This window comes from Piliocolobus tephrosceles, chromosome 13 (assembly GCF_002776525.5).
Source record: "Piliocolobus tephrosceles isolate RC106 chromosome 13, ASM277652v3, whole genome shotgun sequence".
Lineage (NCBI taxonomy): Eukaryota > Metazoa > Chordata > Mammalia > Primates > Cercopithecidae > Piliocolobus > Piliocolobus tephrosceles.
This window is the reverse complement of record NC_045446.1, coordinates 120,136,369-120,139,546: the sequence shown is the minus strand read 5'-3', so window position 1 is coordinate 120,139,546 and position 3,178 is coordinate 120,136,369. Positions and strand designations below refer to the sequence as shown.

Sequence of the window (3,178 nt, the reverse complement as noted above, 5' to 3'; positions counted from 1 at the left end):
ACTCAGGGCCCCTAGAGAACACGGTGCTTCCACTTTATGACAGTAGTCAGAAACAATGAAACAAAACAAAACAAAACAAAAACACTGGGCAAATTGTCATGAGTAGCTAAGGATCCATTTCATTTAGCAAATACTATTGGTCCCAGGGAAAAGCACCAAGCCTAGGAATCCCTGCCACAATGACAGAATCACATTTCAACAGCTGCTTCTAGCCTAGGATGCAATCCCTGCCACCAGCATCCCTCCCACCTCCAGAAACAGTAAACATCTGCCAAGAGAGAGCCCCACTAGTAAAATTCCCACCATCTAAGGGTCATCGATTGGCTTTCTTCTGAGCTTCCTGCCTGCTTCCCTCATCTCTGCAGCCTGTGAGAGGCTGCCATGACCATGTGGGCAACCCCAAGCTACAGTTTCTTTCCTCTTCTCTGCCCTCAGCACTTTCCCCTCCAGGAGCACAACTCTGAACTGCCATTCCTGTCAACCAGATGGGAGATCAGCCACAAAGCTGTTCTGTCTCTCGCAAGGACAGGAACTCTTGTGGCAGGCAGGCTTTCAGGGCAGCTCCAAGTGAGAATGAGTTTAGGCCTCTTAGTCGCTGTGGTCATGGTAAGGGAAAGTGACCTGTTTGTCACCAGGTTTCCCTTGAAAGTCCCCCACCCCCAGGCCTGGCTCCCCCTACTTCCCCTTTTGGTCCCTTCTGCTCTCACAGCTTCATGGCAGCCAGTGTGCAGCAGGACGCTGACAGCAGAGTGGCTCCAGTGAGCTGCCACTCCAGATGTCAGGAACAAGCTCACAGGTAGGAGTCCTGTAGGATATTTATGGCTTTAATTCCTCGGTAGAGGTTTTTGTTCTGTCATGCGGCGACGTATGAATTGCTACTCATTTGCTCCTGTATTTCCACATCAGCGGCAATTACGGAAGGGCTGCTGGCTTCTTGTAGGAACCCACAAGTTATGATCCCTACATATTTCAGACTGAGTGAAGCCGAGAAGGATTGCAAACACCAGTGAGGAAGGGCTGGGAGACAACAGTGATGAAGAGGAGCAGGCTTTCAGGCCATAAGGTGGCTGTGAACTGGTGAGGAGAGTCAGGAAAGTGCCCACTGTTCTGAGGGGTGGGCTAGGCATCCTGCGCTTCCCCGGCCAGCTTGCAGGGGAGCTTTGGGGGATGGTCGGGGTAAGATGGTGTGGGCCCAGCTGTAGAGGATTTGAGCTCTGCTCTGCCCGGCAGCTAGCACATTTGTCCATCTATGACCTTGGGAAAGTCACTTCCCTTTTCTGGCTCCTGCTTTCCCCAGCTTTGAAATGAGGACAGGCCTCCCGGGAGGAAGGAAGAATGCACCGAAGCATGCACTGATGAAAGTTTCTATCCGAAGACCCAGAGTCATGTTACTCTTCATGGAATGGGGCTGTCTCCTGGCTCAACAACCACAGCATTTTCACACTTACAAAAGAAAAGGTCTGTCAAAATCCAGTATGCCACCAACTGGGGAATATAAACCCCCTTTCTATTTTTTTTTAAGTTTACAACAACTTCATAAAACAAAGAGGCTTTTTTATTTCATGTTTGTCAATAAACCTGGCAATAGAAATACCAATTTGAACAGCAATTTTCCTGCTGGTCTGAGCTGAAATTAGCTCTGGATGAATTGGTTTTCAGTTTTTACATGTAAATTCTCTCCACAACCCCTGCTCCTATAGATAGTTGTAAGACATTACCCTGTTTAATGGCCATGTCTCTGCCCAAACCTTTGGTTCTTAAAGATGACACCAATTTATGCTGCAATGACTCTGACCAATTCTAGTCTAAAACCTGGGCACAAAGGGCATATTGCTGCAACCACATGGTCAGCAGGCAGGCGAAGGTGGCAGCCCATCCAGACAGGGTGGAGCAAGGCTTGGAACATGGATGTCCTGAGGACCAATGTAGGCTTGTCCCACTGACCTTCATCACTGTGCCTCAATGACCTTCATCTCTCTCACTTCCAGAAACACTGCTCAGATTCCAGCCAAGCCCTGAGAGGGGTTCTGGAAAACTCTAATTCATTCTGGGGCTGATGTTTTCCTATATTGGCATTGCCAGATTTAGCAAATAAAAATTTAACAAATAATTGTTAGTATAAGTATATTCCAAATATTGCATGAGATACAGTAAAAAAAAAAAAAAAAAAAAAAAAAAAAGTTTTTTTTATCTGAAATTCAAAGTTAACTGACCCCCCCTATGAAAGGCCTTTGTCTCCAAAGATATTGGTCTGTGACTTTTGCAGAAACAAAGATTTGCTCTCCCAACACTTCTACTCCTCCCTCAGATTATCATAAATCTAACCACATGTCCTTAAGAATACCAACCAACCATTCCTTATGATGCTAAAGTTGAAAGACCAAGGTGGTCCAAGCTTTAAAGAGACAGATGGAAATTTAAGTCCTGGCTTCATCATGCAGCAGTTACACTGCCTTGTTTTCATTATTTTTTTTAAGCCCTAGCTTCCTCATCTGTCAAATGTGCACAAGAACATTTTCTACTTCAAAATGATACTCCAAGGAGTAGAGAATGTATACGACATCTTTAGTGCAATGCCTAGCACAAAGCAAACAGTAAGTTACTCTTACTAATTTTTAAAGTTTCTATATATGAAACAGAGTTTCAAACACGAAAATAAGTAAGTCAACAGTTACAAAATATTCTCAGATATCATCGTGCTTTACCTGAACAACCATGAAATGTGTTAATTTTACATTTCATAGATTAAGGTTAAGTACATTTGCAGAGTATATCGCAATTAAATAGCAAAGTGCTGAGTTAGAACAAAAGTCTCAGATCAGACTCGGATTGTAATTTTCTCATTATGGTTCAGTTGTCCTGATCCCTGCCTTCAAGCAGATTATGATTCAACTGGGAGGTGGAATGAAATACAAAGTTATTTCCAAACCAAAGTGTGTGATGCTCTCTTTGTTTACTCCTTAAACTGGGCATTGGAAGTTCTTTCAATACTTTCCCTTATATCTTCTTAGTCATGGGCTAATAGATCAGCTGCAGACAGTGTGACAATCACAAGAATAATGACAAAATGTCAATCTGCAAGTTATAGGCATACATTGTAGGGGCACTGTCCAGCTTGATCCAGCTTAGCAAGAAAGTCTGGATTTTCTCCTTAGATTCATAGGAATTTAGCTGTCTC

The 3,178-nt window shown here is 43.9% G+C and overlaps 1 long non-coding RNA gene across 1 annotated transcript; it reads left to right on the top strand.

Moving 5' to 3' along the window:
* Positions 1-697: 697 nt before the first annotated feature.
* LOC111522087 lies at positions 698-2,062 on the top strand. Its single transcript, XR_002725156.1, has 3 exons — positions 698-796; positions 974-1,077; positions 1,298-2,062. It is a non-coding gene; the product is annotated as an uncharacterized LOC111522087 (long non-coding RNA).
* Positions 2,063-3,178: the final 1,116 nt, after the last annotated feature.